The sequence below is a fragment of the Rhinoderma darwinii genome, chromosome 2 (genome assembly GCF_050947455.1).
Source record: "Rhinoderma darwinii isolate aRhiDar2 chromosome 2, aRhiDar2.hap1, whole genome shotgun sequence".
Lineage (NCBI taxonomy): Eukaryota > Metazoa > Chordata > Amphibia > Anura > Rhinodermatidae > Rhinoderma > Rhinoderma darwinii.
In genome coordinates, this window is record NC_134688.1 from 108,717,790 (window position 1) to 108,740,712 (window position 22,923).

The following is a 22,923-nucleotide window of genomic DNA, read 5'->3' on the forward strand; positions in this document are numbered from 1 at the left end:
TTTTTCTGTAAATAAGGAAATGCGTTAATAAATCTTTAGTGACAAAAGTGATTTAATTATTAACTTTTAGGAGCATATGTGGAGATGAATGGATTGTTGTGTAATGTTTCCCAGGTACAGATGTGACACAGCTAGGAGCACGAAAAGCAGGATGTGTGATATCTGCTCTAGTGAACAGGTGAATACTTTAACCACCCTAGATGACGAGCAATAGACTATTGTTGTACTATGAACACAGAAAATCAGCAATAATTCACATTAATTCAAGTAGATCAGGAACAAATATTTGTGACAACTCCATGTCTATCTCTCTATCTTTCTGGGATAAAAACACTACAGGATTTTACATTCAGTCACACATGAAAAGCTTACAAGTGTTCTCATAATGTATTGTTTTAAAATCAAGATTCCATTGAAAACAGTTTTTTTCTGAACTACCTCAGTTTTCACACTATTCACTAAAGTACATAGACTAACACTTCCAATTTTCCACTGCTCATGTTTCAGATTTTCTGTACAGATCGAGGCATGGTCAGTAGGGTCACCCCATTTTCATTAGAGCAGGGGTCTCAAGCACGCGGCCAGCGGGCCACATGCGGCCCCTAGTGCAGTCATCTGCGGCCCATGGGACACAGAGCCGCTAGTACAGGCTCTGCTCCGGGACTCTGTGGAATTCCCTGACATCGCTGTCCATATATGGACAGTGTTGTCAGGGTCTTCCCCAGAGCGGAGTCCTGGGTAGAGTGCTAGTATCGGCTCTGCTCGGGCACTCTGTGGAATTCCCTGACATCGCTGTCCATATATGGACAGTGTTGTCAGAGTCTTCCCCAGAGCGGAGTCCCGGTCAGAGCACTAGTATAGGCTCTGCTCCGGGACTCTGTGGAATCCCCTGACATCGCTGTCCACATATGGACAGCAATGTCTGGAGCTTCCCCATAACTGGAGTTCCGGGAAGAGCGCTAGTATAGGTACAGTGATGTCAGGGGCTTCCCCAGAGCAGGAGTCCCAGTGATGTCAGGAGCACAGCTGGAGACCCAGGAAGAGCCTACTAGCGCTCTGCCTGTGACTCCAGCTCTGGGGTCGCCCCTGACATCCATGTCCATATATGGACAGTGATGTCAGGAGCATAGCTGGAATCTCAGGCAGAGTGCTAGAAGTGGCTCTGGGCATGCCCCTGACATCGCTGTCCATATATTCCCCAGAGTTCCGGCGCAGAGCCTATACTAGTGCTCTGCTCCGGGACACCGGCTCTGAGGTTGCCCCTGATATCACATTCCCGTCCAGCAGAATGCCCTGACATCACAGTGTATGGACAGTGATGTCAGGGGCTCCAACAGCAGAGGAATCCCCAGCCAAAGCGTTGGCAATGCTCTGGCTGGGGATTCCACTCCTAGGGGGAGCCCCAATGGAGCTATCTACTTGGTATGTGTGTGTGTGTGTGTGTGTGTGTGTGGCATTATCTGCAGAGGGCACTGTGGCAGCATCTGCAGAGGGCACTGTGGCAGCATCTGCGGGGGGCACTGTGGCAGCATCTGCGGAGGGCACTGTGGCAGCACCTACGGAGGGCACTGTGGCAGCACCTGTGGAGGGCACTGTGGCAGCACCTGCGGAGGGCACTGTGGCAGCACCTGCGGAGGGCACTGTGGTAGCACCTGCGGAGGGCACTGTGGCAGCACCTGCGGAGGGCACTGTGGCAGCATCTACAGAGGGCACTGTGGCATTATCTACAAGTGACTGTGTGGCAGTATCTACAGAGGACACTGGCATTATCTAGGGGTGTGTTGCATTATCTACAGAGGGCACTGTGGCATTATCTACAGAGGGCACTGTGGAACTATCTAAAAAGGGGCCACCCAATCTTGACATGTGTGTCTGCCAAACACTGCTAACTGATCCGCCGGACTGCATTTAGCGACACTTAAACTGGAAAACTGGATTGTTGAAATAAGCACGTGGAGAATTCTCTCAATTTTTAAAACTAGCATATTATTATAGTAATGTAGTATTAGTGTTATAGTAGTTCAAATAACTAATTGATTAACAATAATTTTGTATTGTATCAAATCTGAAAGTAATGTGGCCCGTCAACTTCCCATTTTTTCTATATGTGGCCCACTTACCCAGCCGAGTTTGAGACCCCTGAATTAGAGGGTAGGGCTACAATAATAGCATGTACTGCTGAAGAACTACAGTAATGAGGCAAGATTACACAACAGACAATATTTGATCGATCATTGATTGATATGTATCTATCTCTATATATATATATTATTATTATTATTATTAGAATTATTTGGACAGTGACACAAGATCTGGCATTTTAGCTGTTTACCAAAACATATTGAATAGTTTCAATATAGTATTCAACAGTTTGGTACATTCTTGGAAAAGAAAGTGCGCGCTCTGATCTCATGGATTCCAAAAAACCTGGACATCCACAGAAGACAACAGTGGTGGATGATCGCAGAATCCTTTCCATGGTGAAGAAAAACCCCTTCACAACATCTACCCAAGTGAAGAACACTCTCCTGGAAATAGGTGTATCAGTATCTAAGTCTACCATAAAGAGAAGACTTCATGAGAGCAAATACAGAGGGTCCACCACAAGGTGCAAACCATTAATGAGCCTCAAAAATAGAAAGGCCAGATTAGACTTTGCCAAACAACATCTAAAGAAGCCAGCCCAGTTCTGGAACAGCATTCTTTGGACAGATGAATCTAAGATCAACCTGTACCAAAATGACGGGAGGAAGAAAGTATGGAGAAGGCTTGGAACGGCTCATGATCCAAAGCACACCACATCCTCTGTAATACATGGTGGAGGCAGTGTGATGGCATGGGCATGCATGGCTGCCAAAGGCACTGGGTCACTAGTGTTTATTGATGACGTGACTGAAGACAGAAGCAGCCGGATGAATTCTGGTGTCCAGGAATATACTTTCTGCTCAGATTCAACCAAATGCAGCTAGGTTGATTGGACGTCACTTCTCAGTACAGATAGACAATGACCCAAAAGATACTGCGAAAGCAACCCAGGAGTTTTTTAAGGCAAAAGGGTGGAATATTTTGCCATGGCCAAGTCAATAACCAGATCTCAACCCGAGCATGCATTTTTACTTGCTTAAGACAAACCTTAAAGAGACTCTGTCACCACATTATAAGTGCCCTATCTCCTACATAATGAGATCGGCGCTGTAATGTAGGTGACAGCAGTGCTTTTTATTTAGAAAAACGATCTATTTTTACCACGTTAGGAGCGATTTTAGCTTTATGCTAATTAGTTTCTTAATGCCCAAGTGGGCGTGTTTTTACTTTAGACCAAGTGGGCGTAGTACAGAGAAGTGTATGACGCTGACCAATCAGCGTCATGCACTCCACTCCATTCATTTAGTCAGCGTATAGTGACACTGCGTTATTCACTATGTGCTGTCTTATACTGACACATTAAGGTTACTGAAGTGTTTAGACAGTGAATAGACATTCCTTCCAGCCAGGCCGGAATGTCTATTCACAGTACCGGAACTTTGTTAACGTTTCTGTGGTACTTACAGCAGAGCAAGCATAATCTCGCTGTAATCTGTCATTTACAGCGTGATCTTGCGAGATTACGCTTGCTCTGCTGTAAGCACCACAGAAACATTAACGAAGGTCCTGGTTGGAAGGAATGTCTATTCACTGTCTAAACACTTCAGTAACGTTAATAGGTCAGTATAAGACAGCACATATCGAACAACGCAGTGTCACTATGTGCTGTTTAAATAAATGGAGAGAAGTGTATGACGCTGATTGGTCAGCGTCATACACTCCTCTGTACAACGCCCACTTGGTCTAAAGTAAAAACACGTCCACTTGGGCATTAAGAAACGAATTAGCATAAAGCTAAAATCGCTCCTAACGTGGTAAAAATAGATTGTTTTTCTAAATAAAAAGAACTGCTGTCACCTACAACAGCGCCGATCTCATTATGTAGGAGATAGGGCACTTATAATGTGGTGACAGAGCTTCTTTAAGGCAGAAAGACCCACAAACAAGCACTATCAGATGTTCTTCACCTTATAGCTCCACACACGGATGCAGGGGTGCTTTGATCCAGATGAAACGGTCACCACACTATATCTCCAATAAGGGAACAAAATGCAACACCACTTGGACTAGTTCACTCCACGATTTCATTCCATACTCACAGGAAATCATTTTTTTAAAATACAATCAGTAGCATGTGGCACGCCAAAATCTCTAGAATCCCAAAATCTCGAGAATCTGTGCCCGGGACTCTGGCTCTGGGCTTGCCCCTGACATCACTGTCCATATATGGACAGTGATGTCAGGGGTCTCCCCAGGGTTCTGGAGCAGAGCCTATACTAGTGCTCTGCTCTGGGACTCCGGCTCTGGGGTTGACCCTGGCATCACATTCTGGTCCAGGAGGATCCCCTGACATCACTATGGACAGTGACGTCAGGGGCTCCTCCAGCAGAGGAATCCTGGGCCTAAAGCCCCAATGGAGCTATCTACAGGGAGAGGTGTGTTTGTGTGTGTGTGTGTGTGTGTGTGTCTCACTATCGATAGGGGGGGGGGTGTGTGGCACTATCTACAGAGGGCACTGTGGCAATTTTTACAGAAGGCACTGTGTCATTATCTAGGGGAGTGGCATTATCTACAGAAGGCACAGTGGCATTATCTACAGAGGGCACTGTGGCTTTATCTGCTGAGAGCACTGTGGCATTATCTAGGGGGTGTGGCATTATCTATAAAGGGCACTGTGTCAGTATCTATATAGTGCACTGTGGCATTATCTACAGAGGGCACTGTGGCACCATTTACAGAGGGCACTGTGGCATTATCTGGGGGGGTGTGGCACCATGTGGCATTATCTACAGAGGGCACTGTGCCACTATCTACAGAGGTCAATGTGGAACTATATACAGTGGGCACTATGGCACTATCTACAAAGGGCACTGTGGCACCATCTACAGAGGGCACTGTGGCACTGTCTACAGAGGGCACTGGCATTATCTAGGGTGGGTTGCACTATCGACAGAGGGCACTGTGGCATTATCTACAGAGGGCACGGTGGCATTATCTACAGAGGGCACTGTGCCACTATCTACAGAGGTCAATGTGGAACTATATACAGTGGGCACTATGGCACTATCTACAGAGGGCACTGTGGCACCATCTACAGAGGGCACTGTGGCACTGTCTACAGAGGGCACTGGCATTATCTAGGGAGGGTTGCACTATCGACAGAGGGCACTGTGGCATTATCTACAGAGGGCACTGTGGCATTATCTACAGGGGGTGTGGCAGTATCTACAGAGGGCACTGTTGCAGTAGCTACAGAGGGCACTGTGGCAGTATCTACAGAGGGCACTGTGGCAATATCTAGAGATGGCACTGTGGCAATATCTAAAAAGGGGCTGCCCAATCTTGACATTCTTGGGTCTGCCAAACGCTGCCAACTGAGCAGCCAGACTGCATTTAGCGACACTTAAATTGGAAAACTGGATTGTTAAAGCACGTGGAGTAAACTCGCAAATTTCCGTTAAGTTTAAACCTAGCGGTATTATTATAGTAATGTAGTATTGTTATAGTAATGTAGTATTATAATGTAGTATTGGTATAGTAATGTAGTATTATTATAGTAATGTAGTATTGTTATAGTAATGTAGTAGTATTATTATTATTATTATTATTATTATTATTGTAATATATTATTGTTATAGTAATGTAGTATTATTATTATATAGTATTGTTATAGTAATGTAGTTCGAATAACTAATTGATAAACAATACTTTTGTATTGTATCAAATTTGAAAGCAATGCGGCCCGTCAACTTCCAATTTTTTCTAAGTGCGGCCCATTTACCCGGCTGAGTTTGAGACCACTGCTCTAGACCCAAGGAATATTCCCTTGTTATGATTACAGGCCTAGGTGTAAAAAAATAATTAAGAAGATCTCTCTATGGTCCATTCATATACAACGTGATTCAAAAAGGATGGTGCAAAATTATAGCTTCGGTATTCATAACCGAGAGAACATAACACAAATTTATTAACATGAAAAGACGCACTATCTATCCAAGTTTTATTTATACACTACAAATGTTAAAAGTGATTTCCACTGGTCACACGGCAAATGTCTAGGCGGTAGTCCAGTTCTGTCCAGACGCGTACCAGCATATCCTCGGATATGGAATCCGCTGTTTCAGTGATGCGTTGTCTCAAGTCGTTCAGATCCTGTGGCTGGGGGGGCAGATAGACGGAGTCCTTGATGTAGCCCCGCAGAAAGAAGTCGCAGGGTGTTAGATCTGGCGATCGTGGATTGACTATAGACTTTGCGCCTGCTAATTGCGCAGAACACATATACTCTAATGTTGCAGCGATTGACCTTCCCACTAAAGTGAAAGTTAACTTCATTGCTGATCACCGGCTTGTCAGCGAATTTGTCCTCTTCCAATCGGCCCTGCACGTTAATTCAAAAGTCACGGCGTTTCAGTTTGTCATCTGGTTTCGCTTCTGAAGAAGATGTAATCTGTATGGTTTACAACGCAGACCGTGGTTTGTGGCACCGGTAGTTCCATACCAGTCAGGCTGGTCGACATTCTAGGACTACACTCGTACACGGCTCGAATCCTGTTCTTTGTCTCTTCTGAAGTCTTTGAGCAGCCCAAACTTTTCCCATGACATAAACACCCAGTGGTTTCGAATTGCTTCACACAACGCGAAATGCAGTTTCTTTGTGGAGCACATTTACCAAATTTATTCTGAAAGTTTCGCTGTACTGTCACAACAGACCCCGTTGCAAATTCCAACACGCAAAGAAGTGTTTTCTCGCCATCTTATGTCACACTATGTAGGCACATTTCAAATTTGGTTTTTGAAAATGTAAGCTGTGCTGTGATTGGATGCTATGGGCAACTAAGGCAGCTTTGCTTTGATTTTCAGTCGCTGGCCATTTACCACTGATGATACTTTACCTATAGGCCTTTAATTTTGCACCATCCTTTTTAAATCGCCCTGTATTTGGTCAGGCATTCCCTGCAGTAGTCAGGTCGAATGCACAGCGCAGCTTGACGCAGCGTATCCACCCCGAACACGCTGTGTATGTTTCTACACAAAAAAAAATAGTTTTCATTAAAAATGTTCTACCATTTTGCTGCTGTAGCGTCTGTGTAACTCTTGTACATAGCTGATCGTCCTGTTGATTCTGGCATAGAGTCTGACACACTGATCCTGGCTTTTCCATAATGAAAAAAAGCAAGTGCAAACCGTAACTGAACCACAATGTGTTAACCCGGTCTAGAGGCCTATTTTCACATGACAATTATCCTACGATCCAAATGATTGACTGTCTATAACAAGAATTGGGCAGCATAAATTCACAAAACAATTAATGAGAAAAACAATCAATAGCAGTATTGTTTATCATTGGTGAAAATGTATCATCCATACACAAAAATTTGCATTATTATTATTTGATTTATTTGTCTTTCAGCATTCGGTTTCATGCACATGGCAGAGCTGTATGCAGCGGCATAGCTAAAGTCTCATGGGCCCTGGTGCAAGAATTCAGCTTGGGCACCCCTTCCCCAACACTACCAGACACCTGCGCGCGCCTATGCCCAGCCAGCTGGCCCAACAGCCCCCATGGATGCCCCCACTGTATAATGCCCCCATAGCTGCCTCCACAGTATAATGCCCCCACACAGTATAATGCTCCCCATAGCTGCCCCCACACAGCATAATTCTCCCCATAGCTGCCCCCACACAGTATAATGCCCCCCATAGCTGCCTCCACAGTATAATGCTCCCCATAGCTGCTCACGCACAGTATAATGCCCCCAATAGCTGCCTCCACAGTATAATGCTCCCCATAGCTGCCCCCCACAGTATAATGCTCCACACAGCTGCCCCCAGAGTATAATGCTCCCATAGCTGCCCCGACACAGTATAATGCCCCCAATAGCTGCCTCCACAGTATAATGCTCCCCATAGCTGCCCCCACAGTATAATGCTCCCCACAGCTGCCCCCACAGTATAATGCTCCCCATAGCTGCCCCATACAGTATAATGCCCCGATAGCTGTCCTCACACAGTATAATGCCCCCATACAGTATAATGTCCCCCATAGCTTCCCCCACACAGTAAAATGCCCCCATAGCTGCCCCATACAGTATAATGCCTCCATAACTGCCCCATACTGTATAATTCCCCCATAGCTGCCCCATGCAGTATAATGCCCCCATACAGTATAATCCCCCCATAGCTGCCCCATACAGTATAATGCCCCCATAGCTGCCCCACACAGTATAATGTCCCCATATCAGCTCCCCATACAGTATAATGCCCCCATATCAGCACCCCATACAGTATAATGCTCTCCATAGCTGCCCCATACAGTATAATGCCCCGATAGCTGTCCTCACACAGTATAATGCCCCCATACAGTATAATGCCCCCCATAGCTTCCCCCACACAGTAAAATGCCCCCATAGCTGCCCCATACAGTATAATGCCTCCATAACTGCCCCCATACAGTATAATGCCCCATAACTGCCCCCCATACAGTATAATTCCCCCCCATAGCTGCCCCATACAGTATAATGCCCCCATAGCTGCCCCACACAGTATAATGCCCCCCATATCAGCACCCCATACAGTATAATGCCCCCCCATATCAGCCCCCCATACAGTATAATGCCCCCATATCAGCCCCTACAGTATAATGTCCCCCATATGAGCTCCCCATACAGTACAATGCCCCCATATGAGCTCCCCATACAGTATACTGCCCCCATAACAGCCTCCCATACAGTATAATGCCCCCCATATCAGCCCCCCTACATAATAATGCCCCTATATGAGCTTGCTATACAGTATAATACCCCCACCATATCAGCTCCACATACAGTATAATGCCCCCCATATGAGCTCCCCATACAGTATAATGCCCCTGCCATATCAGCCCCATACAGTATAATGCCCCCGCCATATCAGCTCCCCATACAGTATAATGCCCCCCATATCAGCCCCCTACAGTATAATGCCCCCCATATGAGCTCCCCATACAGTATAATGCTCCCGCTATATCAGCCCCTTATACTGTATAATGCCCGCCATATCAGCCCCCATACAGTATAATGCCCCCCATATCAGCTCCCCGTACTTATAATGCCCCAACCCTGCAATTAGAGATGAGCGAACCGGGACAACCGAACCCGGTTTCGGTCCAAACATCGTGAAAAGTTCGGTTCGCAGCTAATCCGAACTTCACCGGGTTCGGCCAAACACGTTTTGACCGAACCCGGCTTATGAGTCATTGATTTTCCGGTACGTGACGTCAGGAGATAGTCACTGTCCAGGGTGCTGAAAGAGTTAAGCGATCGGCAGTAACTGTTTCAGCACCCTGGACAGTGACTTCCGATCACAATATACATCAACGTGTTAAAAAACTAGAAGTTCCTACTTACCGATAACTCCCTGCTTCTTCCTCCAGTCCGACCTCCCGGGATGACGATTCAGTCCAAGTGACCGCTGCAGCCAATCACAGGCCAGTCATGTCAGCCAGTCATGGGCTGAAACGTTATCCAGGGATGTCGGGCCGGATGTCGAGAGGGACGTGTCACCAAGGCAACGGCCGGGAGGCCGGACTGGAGGAAGAAGCAGGAAGTTCTCTGTAAGTACGAACGTCTTTTTTTTTTTTTTTCAGGTTGCTCTATATTGTGATCGGAATTCACTGTCCAGGGTGCTGAAAGAGTTACTGCCGATCAGTTAACTCTTTCAGCACCCTGGACAGTGACTATTTACTGACGTCGCCTAGCAACGCTGCCGTAATGCCGGGTGCACACATGTAGCCACCCGTCATTACGGGAGCTCCATAGACTTCTATGGGCTGCCCGTGCCGTTATCACGGCCACGATTTTTATGGGCTTTCTTGAATTACAGGTTCGGTCCGAATCAAACTTTTTCATGAAATTCGGCGAACCAGCCGAACCGAACTTATCATAAGTTCGCTCATCTCTACCTGCAATATCGCCCCCCCCCCCATACAGTATAATGCCCCCATATGTGCATAATAGAAAAATAAGAAAATATATTACCTATCCCCGTTCCCACGCCGGGTGGAGGAGATCCTTCTCCTATTTTGGTCTGTGCTATGAGTGACTCGGCTCAGACTGGCACAAGGACTTCACTACATCGCGCCTGTTTGCGTCGAGCCGCTCATGGCAGAGTGATTTCGGGAGCAAGGAGCCGTCAGCTTTGAATGGAACCGGGACCTCGGTAAGTGACTCGCGACCCCCCGGAGGTCATCACACAACCCCCCCAGGGGAGTCGCGACCCACAGTTTGTATTGTATTGTGCAGTTTGCAGTGGAGAGAGGAGGAGGGGGGGCTTGAATTTAACCGCCCCCCCCTCTCCTCTCTCTCAACTGCAAACACAGACAGCACAATACATTATGGACTCCCGCTGTAGCTCACCTGGAGTCTTCCAGGATCTTCCGCACTGGCTCTTCCACGCTGGCTGGAACGCCCCTCACGTGACGTCACATAGTACACTGAGTGTACCATGTGTCCGTGACGTCTAAGGAGCCTGGCCCGTAACGAGGAAGTGCCGGCGCCATGGCACAGAAAATGTATTAAATCATTAGCGTGCACGGGGGACCCCTATAGCTACAATACTGAAGTGTTTAGACAGTGAATAGACATTCCCCGGGATGTCTATTCACAATCTCTGCACTTCGTTACTGTTTCTATGGTAGTTACAGCAGAGGAAGCGTGATCTCGTTGTAAACGGTCATTTACCGCGTAATCTCGTGAGATCACACTTCCTCTGCTGTAACTACCACAGACAGAGTAACGAAGTGCAGAGATTGTGAATAGACATCCCGGGGAATGTCTATTCACTCTCTAAACACTTCAGTATTGTTAATGTGTTAGTATAAGACAGCACATATCGATCTAACAGGATCGCTATGTGCTGTGTAAATGAATGGAGAGGAGTGCATGATGCTGATTGGTCAGCGTCATACACTCCCCTGTACAACGCCCACTTGGTCTAAAGTAACTCATTAGCATAAATCTAAAACCGCTAATAAAGTGGTAAAAATAGATCGTATTTTTAAAATAAAAAGCACTGCTGTCACCTACATTATAGCGCCGATCTCCTTATGTAGGCGATAGGGCACTTAGAATGTGGTGACAGAGCTTCTTTAATACAGCATCCGATAAAAATACAGCATCTATTTTTCCATTCGATCTCCTGTATAAGGGCTAATTCAAATGGGTGTTAAATCGGCCGTGAAAAACTGCAGTTTTTCACAGCCGATTTGCATCCGTGAGGGACACGATTTCATGGATCCCTTATAGACTTGAGTCTATTGAGGGATCCGTGAAAACGTGAAAATATAGGATATGTCCTATTTTTTCATGGGCCGTTTACTCGGTCCGTTAAAAAAATGGCCGTGTGAATAGCCCCATAGAAGTACATTGATTTTAATGCACCCGTATGACGGCTGCTAAAGAAACGATTATGCCGTTCGTGTGAATAACCTCTAAATCTGACCCAAAAAAAACTTATTATGCCTCCATATGAAGGTTTATTATGGCCCAATAGACCTCTGTTTGTGCCGTATTACATTTCAGAGCTTGTACAGAGCAGTGACACAGCCGTGTGCATGAGGCCTTAGGTCATCAGTCCATAACATTCATATGACTAATCTGTGTTCTATCTCTCATCAGTTGAATTGCCCCCTCCCCCACTGCAGACTCTCCGCCTGCATACCTGCCAACTAGAAAAATGTTTTTACAGTGACTTTAACATTCTTTCAAGGTTACGTTTCCGTTGCGGCCGAGTTATTGCAAATTAATACGCTGTAAAATAAATACACCTTTAGAGCAAAATCAAATGCTGGTTACTGCAAAAGCTAAATAAAACTAAAGGACCATTGTTGTGAGAACACAAAGTTTTAGGTAGACATGCTATTATAGGATTGTGCTGTATATTAGAATAAGAAAGGAAACAACAACATTTCTGCCAATTTCCAGTTAGATAACTTTTTGCAAAAGGGGACATTTTCTATTATTATAAGGGTTTGACTAAGGCCTGATTTACACGAGCGTGTGCGTTTTGCACACGCAAAAAAACGCAGCGTTTTGCGTGCGCAAAAGGCACTTGACAGCTCCGTGTGTCATCAGTGTATGATGCGCGGCTGCGTGATTTTCGCGCAGCCGCCATCATAGAGATGAGGCTAGTCGACGTCAGTCACTGTCCAGGGTGCTGAAAGAGTTAACCGATCGGCAGTAACTCTTTCAGCACCCTCGACAGTGAATTCCGATCACCATATCGAGTAACCTGTTTAAAAAAAAAGAGGTTCGTACTTACCGAGAACTTCCCGGCCGTTGCCTTGGTGACGCGTCCTTGGTGACGCGCCTCTCTTGACATCTGGCCCCACCTCCCTGGATGATGCGGCAGTCCATGTGACCGCTGCAGCCTGTGCTTGGCTTGTGATTGGCTGCAGCTGTCACTTGGACTGAATTGTCATCCCGGGAGGTCAGACTGGAGGAAGAAGCCGGGAGTTATCGGTAAGTCAGAACTTTTTTTTTTTTACACGTTCACGTATATTGGGATCGGAAGTCACTGTCCAGGGTGCTGAACCAGTTTAACTCTTTCAGCACCCTGGACAGTGACTGTTTCCTGCCGGGTTCGGTCAAAACGAGTTCGGCCGAACCCGGTGAAGTTCGGTTCGCTCATCTCTAAGACACTCCGTTCGGATATTTGTAAACAGAAAAGCACGTGGTGCTTTTCTGTTTACATTCAGTTTGACAGCTCTTGCGCGAAGTGCTTCCGTGCGACCTTCGTGGTTTTCACGCACCCATTGACTTCAATGGGTGCGTGATGCGCGAAAAACACACGATTATAGAACATGTCGTGAGTTTTACGCAACACACTCGTGCTGCGCAAAATTCACGCATTGTCTGCACTGCCCCATAGAGTAATATAGGTGCGTACGACACGCGTGAAAAGCACGCGCGTCGCACGCGCGTATATTACGCTCGTGTAAATGAGGCCTAAGGGTAGTAATGCTCCAGTCATGAAGTGGTTAGTAACGATGTGTAAACGACGTGTAAAAAACTCTAGCGGTTTTGTACAGCGCTTTTTAAAATACAGGCGTATAAAACGTGTTGAAGACGCATCGAATACACGCAGTGTGAACAAGGCCTAAGTGTAATATGGACATTGATCTCCAGCTTCACCTAACACTTATCGGGCCTTATTTAACAAAACTGTCTAAGGCCTTATTCACACGAATGTGTGCGTATTGCGCGCGCAAAAAACACAGCGTTTTGCGCACGCAAAAATTCAGTGTGGCATCTGTATATGGTGCGCGGCTGCATGATTTTCGCGCAGCCGGCATCATTATGACACTCTGTTTTTATGTTTACAAACATAAAAGCAGGAGGTGCTTTTCTGTTTTCATTCATTTTTTTACTACTGAAGTGCTTCCGTGTGCCGAGCGCGATTTGCACGCACCCATTGACTTCAATGGGTGCGGGCTGCGCGAAACACGGCAAGTATGGGACATGTTGTGAGTTTTACGCAGCGGACATACGCTGCGTGAAAATCACGACCTGTCTGAACGGCCCCATTCACTAACATAGGTCCATGCGACGCGCGTGATTACGTGATACGTTCGTGTGAATAAGGCCTTACAGAAAGACTGCCATTGTTGCCGATAGCAACCAATCAGAGCTCAGCTTTCATTTTTCGGGCTTTGATTGGCTGCTATGGGCAAAAAGGACTTAAGTATTTTTTGTTAGGCTCTACTCACACGACAGGGTCTGGGTGTCGGTCGATAAAATTGTCCGTTTTGGTCTGTTCTTCTCGCCCGTTTTGCATCCGTTCCGTTTCCGTGCCGGGCCGTGTTTCCGGTTCTTTTAACAGCCGATTTTGACCTGTTTTGCATCCATTTTTAACTGTCAGTTTTAAAAACGGATGAATTTCATTTGTCAATTTTTTTGGTCCAAACCCACTAAAAACACCCACAGGAAGGTCACATGATTGCCCAGTCCCCATGTCTTCTTGCTTTCAGAGTATAAAGTGCTTTGTCTGATCCCTTCTTTGCATTGGTTTCTGGCTTTTTCTCTGCTATTTTTTACTTGCTACCATGTCCTCACAACCATTGAACTGTGTACTGCAGCTTTGACTGATTTCTCGGCAATTTGGACAGCAATCGCAGATGTTGATGCCCTCTGTAGATAGTGCCACAGTGCCCTCTGTGGATAGTGCCACTGCGCCCCCTGTGGATAGTGTCACAGTGCCCCCTTGTAGATAGTGCCACAGTGCCCCCAAGTAGGTAGTGCCACACAGCCCCCTTGTAGGTAGTGCCACACAGCCCCCTTGTAGATAGTTCCTCGCTGCCCCCATTGTTGGTAGTACCTCGCAGCCCCCTTGTAGGTAGTGTCACGCAGCCTCCTTGTAGGTAGTGTCACGCAGCCCCCTGTATGTAGTGCCACAAAGCCCCCTTGTAGGTAGTGTCACACAGCCCCACCCCCTGTAGATAGCGCCACTGTAGCTCCCTGTAGGAGAGGAATCCCTCTGGCCGGGGATTCACTACTAGAGGGAGCCCCTGACTATTCTGTCCATATAAGGACAGTGACGTTAGGGGCTCCCTCTAAGAGCAAAATCCCCTGCCAGAACGTTGGTAATGATCACATCCAAGTGACGGCTGTGTTTTACACAGCCCCATAGACTTCTATGGGAGTTTTGCGGCCGTTGGAACGGCCCAAAATAGGGCATGTTCCACCTTTTGATGGTCCAGTTTACCATGTGAATAGCCCCATTTGGGGTTTACTGTTTTTACTGTGGCCATGTAACAGACATTAAAGGAACAGTGTCATCACAAATAAAAATTTTATATGTTAAAGATGTTAGTGCTTTAATAAAAACGTTTATATTCATTTGTGTGTTTGTGTTTTACTGTTTCTTATTTTTACACTTTTTCTTCCCTATGGGGGCTGCCATTTTTTGTTCCATTTCTGTGTGTGTCGATTAACGACACACACAGACATGGAATACGGCGTTCACAGTCCCATAGGGACTGTGAACGGCTCCCGTCCCATTGACTGCCGTGTACGGCGTCTGTGTGGGAACTGCGCATGCGCCGCTCCCACACAGTCCTATTCGAAATTGGCGCCGTCCGGCGCCATTTTCCTGTGGACCGGAAGTCGCGGCCGGACAGTAATATTACTACTTCCGGTCGCGGCTTCCGGACTTGTGCACATGGAACAGCGGCAGCAAACGGAGCGGACGGGCCGGAGGGAGCCGCGGCGGCAGGAGCAGGTAAGAGATTTCAATGTATGTTAGTGTTTGTGTGTGTTTACTACTGTATGTAAACCTACTACACTGTGGGTTACCTCAAAAAATGGCGACACACAGTGTAGGAGGTTAAACCTTTCAAACCCCTCGTTTATCCCGGCACTAGCCAGGATAAAGGAGGGGGGGATGCTGAGAGCTCACTAGAGCGAGGGCTTTTAACCCAATGTTGCAATGCTGCAATTTTGGGAACTAGCTCCATCTAGTGACCAAAAATGGGTAGTATTATAAATTAGAAAAAATTTATAATATTTCCTGACTCGCGAAAAAAATAAAAAAAATTTGAACAATGTTTAATCACCCACACACTAAATGTTTAATTTTTTTAAAAAAAACATGTTTTTCTGGCAACACATTCCCTTTAAATAAACGGCTGTCAAACGTGCGACTATCCCTGCTGTGTGAATAGGGCCTTTGTAAAGGATCAGCCAGGCACAACTTCTGTGTATACGCCCATAGGTAATCAGTCTGCACCTGAGTCTATGTCTCTGAGACTGACTCCAGCTTCCACCACTCAGGATGGCAGGCTTAGGAGTGGGAGAGCCTATCGCAGCCTGGCCAGACGGAGCTAGCTCCCGCCCTCTGTCTATTTATACCTGCCTTTCCTGTTCCTCCTTTGCTTGTGATTCTTCTCGTGTGGTTTCCTGGCCCAGCTACAGCTTCTGACTATTTGATCCTGCTCCATACTGACCCTGGCTTTCTGACTACTCTCCTGCTCTGCGTTTGGTACATCGTGCACTCCTGGTTTGACTCGGTGGTTCACCACTCTTGTTGCTCACGGTGTTGCCGTGGGCAACTGCCCCATTTCACTTTGCTTTGTGTTCCCTTGTCTGTTTGTCTCTTGCACTTACTGAGCGTAGGGACCGCCGCCCAGTTGTACCCCGTCGCCTAGGGCGGGTCGTTGCAAGTAGGCAGGGACAGAGTGGCGGGTAGATTAGGGCTCACTTGTCCGTTTCCCTACCCCCGTCATTACATAATCACAAGCCCATATACCTAGTCTACCCTGGTCCCTGACACTACTATGGACCCCCTTGAGACCCTGGCTCAGCAAATGCAGGGTCTCTCCCTACAGGTCCAGGCCCTGGCTCAGAGGGTCAACCAGCCTGACGCTACCATGGTAGTGCCCCTCGCCTCACCTCTTGAACCCCACCTCAAGTTGCCTGACCGGTTCTCAGGGGACCGGAGGACTTTTCTCTCCTTTCGGGAGAGTTGTAGGCTCTACTTTCGCTTAAAGCCTCACTCCTCAGGTTCTGAGAGCCAGCGGGTGGGTATTATTATGTCACTATTATATCACTTTGCTTTGTGTTCCCTTGTCTGTTTGTCTCTTGCACTTATTGAGCATAGGGACTGCCGCCCAGTTGTACCCCGTCGCCTAGGGCGGGTCGTTACAAGTAGGCAGGGACAGAGTGGCGGGTAGATTAGGGCTCACTTGTCCGTTTCCCTACCCCCATCATTACAGCCTTAGACAGTTTTGATAAACTGCTCAAAGTCTTTAACCCCTTCCCGCTCCTTGACGTACTATTACGTCATGGCAGCTGTATCGTTCGCGCTCCATGACGTAATAGTACGTCACGGGAGTAACGGCCGTTTCGGCCGTCCTCCCGACACATACAGGAGCTGTGACGCTGCTGTCTTGTTCAGCAGCTGTCACAGCTCCTACAGCGGGGACCGATCGCTGTGTCCCCGCTGATTAACCCCTTAAAAGCCGCGTTCTATAGAGATCGCGGCTTTTTAGGGGTTAAGCTGCCATCGCCGGCCTGCTACGCGATAGCGGCCGGCAATGGTGACTATGGCAACCGGACACCAAACAATGGCGTCCGGCTATGCCATAGACGGAAGCCTAGTGGGTCCTGACAACGTCAGGACCCACTATGCTTGCTGTCAGTGAGTAGCTGACAGTTCTAATACACTGCACTACGCATGTAGTGCAGTGTATTAGAATAGCGATCAGGGCCTCCTGCCCTCAAGTCCCCTAGTGGGACAAAGTAATAAAGTTAAAAAAAAGTTAAAAAAAGATGTGTAAAAATAAGAAAATAAAAGATTTAAAAGTAATAAAAGTAAAAATCCCCCTTTTTCCCTTATCAGTCCTTTATTATTAATAAAAATATATAAACAAACAAATAAACTATAAATAATTGGTATCGCCGCGTCCGTAACGGCCTGAACTACAAAATTATTTCATTATTTATCCCGCACGATGAACACCGTAAAATAAAATAATAATAAACCGTACCACAATCACAATTGTTTGGTCACTTCACCTCCCAAAAAATTGAATAAAAAGAGATCAAAAAGTCGCATGTACCTAAAAATGGTACTGATCGAAACTACAGTTCGTTACGCAAAAAATAAGTCCTCGCACGGCTTTATTGATTGAAAAATAAAAACGTTATGGCTCTTAGAATAAGGCAACACAAAAAGTGAATGATTGTTTACAAAACGTATTTTATTGTGCAAACGCCATAAGACATAAAAAAAAACTATAAACATAGGGGATCGCTGTAATCGTATCGCCGCGCAGAATAAAGTGAATATGTCATTTATAGCGCACGGTGAACGCTGTAAAAAAAAAAGAATAAAAAAACAATAGTAGAATTGCTGTTTTTTAGTCACCACGCCACCTAAAAATAGAATAAAAACTGATCAAAAAGCCGCATGCACCCCAAGAAAACTACAATGGATTCCTCAAGGGGTCTAGTTTCCAAATTGGGGTCACTTTTGGGGGGTTCCCAATGTTTTGGCACCACAAGACCTCTTCAAACCGGACATGGTGCCTAATAAAAAAGAGGCCTCAAAATCCACTAGGTGCGCCTTTGCTTCTGAGGCTGGTGCTTCAGTCCATTACCGCACTAGGGCCACATGTGGGATATTTCTAAAAACTGCAGAATCTGGGCAATACGTATTAATTTGCGTTTCACTGATAAATCCTTTTGTGGTATAAAAAAAATGGTATAAAGAGGATTTTCTGACAAAAAAAAAAATGTAAATTTCACCTCTACTTTGCTCTAAATTCCTGTGAAACACCTAAAGGGTTCATAAACTTTCTAAATGCTGTTGTGAATACTTTGAGGGGTCTAGTTTCTAAAATGGGGTATTTGATAGGGGTTTCTAATATATGGGCCCCTCAAAGCAACTTCAGAACTGAACTGGAACCTAAAAAAATAAATAAATGAGGCAATACTTCGCTTCTTACATTATACTGATAATGAGCCGTGCCCACCCCGAGATGACCCCAGTTTTGACCGTTTGTATAAACGGAGACCCCTATTAGACCATTCCAGTGCCCGGTTTTCCCCAGCATACACCCCGAGAAGTGTATTTCTATTGATGAGTCCCTGGTACATTTTAAAGGGAGGGTTCAATTCCGCGAGTACCTGCCGGGTAAGAGGGCAAGGTATGGCGTGAAGATGTATAAGCTGCGAGAGTGCATCAGGGTATACCTACAGGTTTAGGATATATGAAGGAAAGGCCACCCCCAAACCAGACTGCATCCTGGACTACAATAGGTACATGGGAGGGGTGGACTTGTAAGATCAAGCCCTGAAGCCCTACAGCGCTATGCGGTGTGGTATAAGAAGCTGGCCGGGCACATCATACAGATGGCATTGTACAATGCGTACGTGCTACGTCGATGTGCAGGCCAGACGGGAACTTTCCTGGAATTTCAAGAGGTGATTATCAAGAACCTAATCTTTAGGGACCAAGAAGGGGGGGCACCCAGTACTTCTGGAAGCGGGGCCACACGCATCGTACCAGGGCGGCAACACTTTCCAGGGGAAGTTCCCCAAACTGGCAAGAAGGGAAAAAGTCAAAAGAGGTGCAAAGTCTGCTATAAGAGGGCGATAAGGGATGACACAATATATCATTGTGACACGTGTCCCGAATAACCAGAGCTCTGTATGAAAGAGTGTTTTAAAATTTATCATACATCCCTTGGTTTATAATTTACCCCAATTTTACTTACCCTGATGCCCTCCGCACAGCTTATCCCCCCTTGTCTTTCCCCTCTGAGCCCTGCTGTGTGCCCAGGCAGCTGATAACAGCCACATGTAGGGTATTGCCATACCCGGGAGAACCCACATTACAGTTTATGGGGTGTAGGTCTCCGGTCAAAATGCTCACTACACCTCTAGATGAATGCCTTAAGGGTGTAGTTTTTAAAACGGGGTCACTTCTTGCGGGTTTCAACTGTACTGGTACCTCAGGGGCTTCTGCATACATGACTTCACACCAGAAAATCCCCAGTAGGCCAAATGGTGGTCCTTTCCTTCTGAGCCCTCCCATGGGCCCAAACGGCAGTTTATCACAACAAATGGGGTATTGCGGCCCTCAGAACAAATTGCGCAACAGAATGGGGTATTTTGTTTCTTGTGAAAATAAGAAATTTTCAGCCCAAACTACATATTATTTGGAAAAAATAATTTTGTTTTCATTCCCAGCCCAATTCAAATTAGTTCTGTGAAAAAACTATGGGGTCAAAATAGTCACAACACCCATAAATGAATTCCTTGAGGGGTGTAGTTTCCAAAATGGGGTCATTTGTGATTGTTTTCTATTGCTTTGATAGCTCTGGGGCTCTGCAAATGCGACATGGCACCCGAAAACCAATCCAGCAAAATCTGGACTCCAAAGAACACACAGCGCTCCTTTCCTTCTGAGCCCTCCCATGGGCCCAAACGGCAGTTTATCACCACAAATGGGGTATTGCCGCACTCAGGACAAATTGGGCAACAAAATGGAGTATTTTATTTCTTGTGAAAATAAGAATTTTTGAGCTAAAATGACATATTATTGGAAAAAATATATATTTTTTTAATTCCCAGCCCAATTCAAATAAGTTCTGTGAAGAAACTATGGGGTCTAAATGGTCACATTACCCATAAATTAATTCCTTGAGGGGTGTAGTTTCCAAAATGGGGTCACTTCTGGTGGGTTTCCATTGCTTTGATACCTCTGGGGCTCTGCAAATGCGACATGGCAGCCGAAAACCAATCCAGCAAAATCTGGACTCCAAAGAACACACAGCGCTCCTTCCCTTCTGAGGCCTCCCATGGGCCCAAACGGCAGTTTATTGCCACAAATGGGGTATTGCTGCACTCAGGAGAAATTGGGCAACAAAATTGAGCATTTTGTTCCCTGTGAAAATAAGAAATTTTGATAAAAAATTACATCTTATTGGAAAAAATGTCATTTTTTTAATGTCACAGCCCAATTGAAATAGGTGCTGTGAAAAAACTGTGTGCTCAAAATGCTAACAACAACCATAAATGAATTCCTTGAGGGGTGTAGTTTCCAAAATGGGGTCACTTTTGGTGGTTTTCCATTGCTTTGATACCCCTGAGGCTCTGCAAATGCGACATGGCACCCGAAAACCAATCCAGCAAAATCTGGACTCCAACAAACATATAGCGCTCCTTTCCTTCTGAGCCCTCCCATGGGCCCAAACGGCAGTTTATCACCACAAATGGGGTATTGCCACACTAAGGACAAATTGGGCAACCAAATGGGGTATTTTGTTCCCTGTGAAAATAAGAAATTTTGATCACAAATGACATTTTATTGGAAAAAATGTCATTTTTCTCATTTCACAGCCCAATTCAAATACGTGCTGTGAAAAAACTGTGCTGTCAAAATGGTAACAACAACCATAAATGAATTCCTTGAGGGGTGTAGTTTCCAAAATGGGGTCACTATTGGGGGATTCCTACTGTTTTGGCACCTCAACACCTCTTCAAACCTGGCATGCTGCCTAAAATATATTCTAATAAAAAAGAGGACTCAAAATGCACTAGGTGCTTCTTTGCTTCTAGGGCTTGTGTTTTAGTCCACGAGCGCAGTAGGGCCACATGTGGGACATTTCTAAAAACTTCAGAATCTGGACAATACATATTTAGTAGTGTTTCTCTGGTAAAACCTTCTGTGTTACAGAAAAAAAAATGAATAAAATTGAAATTCCGCAAGAAAAATGAAATTTGCAAAGTTCACCTCCACTTTGCTTTAATTCCTGTGAAATGCCTGAAGGGTTAAAAAACTTTCTAAATGCTGTTTTGAATACTCTGAGGGGTCTAGTTTTTAAAATGGGGTGTTTTATCAGGGTTTCTAATACATAGGCCCCTCAAAGCCACTTCAGAACTGAACAGGTACCTTAAAAAAAAGGCTTTTGACATTTTCTTAAAAATATGAGAAATTGTTGTTTATGTTCTAAGCCTTGTAACGTCCAAGAAAAATAAAAGAATGTTCAAAAAACGATGCCAATCTAAAGTAGACATATGGGAAATGTGAACTAGTGACTATTGTGGGTGGTATAACCGTCTGTTTTACAAGCAGATGCATTTAAATTCTGAAAAATGCTATTTTTTCAAAATTTTCTCTAAATTTTGCAATTTTTCACCAATAAACACTGAATATATCGACCAAATTTTACCTAGAACATGAAGCCCAATGTGTCACGAGAAAACAATCTCAGAATCGCTTGGGTAGGTTTAAGCATTGCGACGTTATTACCACATAAAGTGAAATATGTCAGATTTGAAAAATGGGCTCTGAGCCTTAAGGCCAAAACTAGGCTGCGTCCTTAAGGGGTTAAGGCGTGTGTTAGGGATCTGCCAGGTACTACGTCTAGGTATACTCCTGGGATTAATCAATCCACACCTGAGGCCAGACCTGTTCGACTGACACCATCTCCCACCAACCAGGGTGGCAGGCTCAGGAGTGGGAGAGCCTATCGCGGCCTGGTCAGTCGGAGTTAGCTCCGCCCCCTGTCCTTTATTACCTGCCGTGTTCCCCTCCTCAGTGCTTGTAATTCTTCTGGATTCCTGGCCCCACTGCTGCTTGCTCCAACCTGCTTCTGCCGTGCTTCTGCCTTGCTGCAGTTCCGCTTAACCTGCTTTGCTTTGCCTCTGGCTTGCTTCCTTCTCCGTGCTCACTTGGGTATACTCCACTTCATCCTGGTCCGGACTGCTCCTTCACCGCTCCGTTTCCTCGCGGCGTTCCGTGGGCTACTGCCCCTTCTCTTGCGTGTTCCCTGTTTGTTCTCCCGTGCACTTAGACAGCCTAGGGACCGCCGCCCAGTTGTACCCCGTCGCCTAGGGCGGGTCGTTGCAAGTAGGCAGGGACAGGGCGGTGGGTAGATTAGGGCTCACTTTCCCTTCACCTCCTTCCTGCCATTACATAATTACAAGCCCGGAAACTGTGCACTGTCTGGGCCCAGGTTCAGAAGAACCTAGAGGCGTCCCAGAGCGCACAAAAGATTCAGGCGGATAGTAGACGTTCTGCTAACCCCCGGTTTGTCGTCGGGGATTTGGTTTGGTTGTCGTCCAGGAACTTGCGCCTTAAGGTTCCGTCCAGGAAGTTTGCTCCCCGATTTATTGGACCTTATAAGATCATTGAAGTCCTCAACCCTGTATCCTTCCGTCTGGAGCTGCCCCCATCCTTTCGCATACATGACGTCTTCCATGCCTCCCTCCTTAAACGCTGCTCCCCGTCCTGGTCCCCCTCGAGGAAACCTCCTGTTCCCGTTCTCACCCCTGAGGGGGTGGAATTCGAGGTGGC

The 22,923-nt window shown here is 46.1% G+C and overlaps 1 protein-coding gene across 3 annotated transcripts in view; it reads left to right on the forward strand.

The window, feature by feature from the left end:
* Nucleotides 1-22,923, forward strand: part of GLS2 (glutaminase 2) — a 155,349-nt gene that overhangs the window by 10,940 nt on the left and 121,486 nt on the right. The gene's annotated exons all lie outside the window — the stretch shown is intronic.